The sequence below is a fragment of the Penaeus monodon genome, chromosome 32 (genome assembly GCF_015228065.2).
Source record: "Penaeus monodon isolate SGIC_2016 chromosome 32, NSTDA_Pmon_1, whole genome shotgun sequence".
Lineage (NCBI taxonomy): Eukaryota > Metazoa > Arthropoda > Malacostraca > Decapoda > Penaeidae > Penaeus > Penaeus monodon.
Genome location: NC_051417.1, coordinates 28,310,891 through 28,311,190, shown reverse-complemented (window position 1 = coordinate 28,311,190; position 300 = coordinate 28,310,891).

Below are 300 nucleotides of genomic sequence, written 5' to 3'. Positions count from 1 at the left end.
TAATTTTTCCTCTCACTTTTTTCCATATAGGCTATAAGCCATAATAATGATCTTAGATACCCAAAGGTTAACTTTTGTTAGAAAATCTTTCACATTTTCTTTTTCTTTTATTCTTAATTTTGGAGAAAAAAATGTTACCATAGAGGGCCTGATATTTATCAAGTGGGGTCAATACAACTGTAAAACCAAGAGACTATACCACTTTCATGTCTCCTTTTATGACGATACTACACTTTGTAAGTACATTTCAGCTATGCTATATGAGTTGTGAAGCACCTGATCATGTTAAAAGCCCAACAG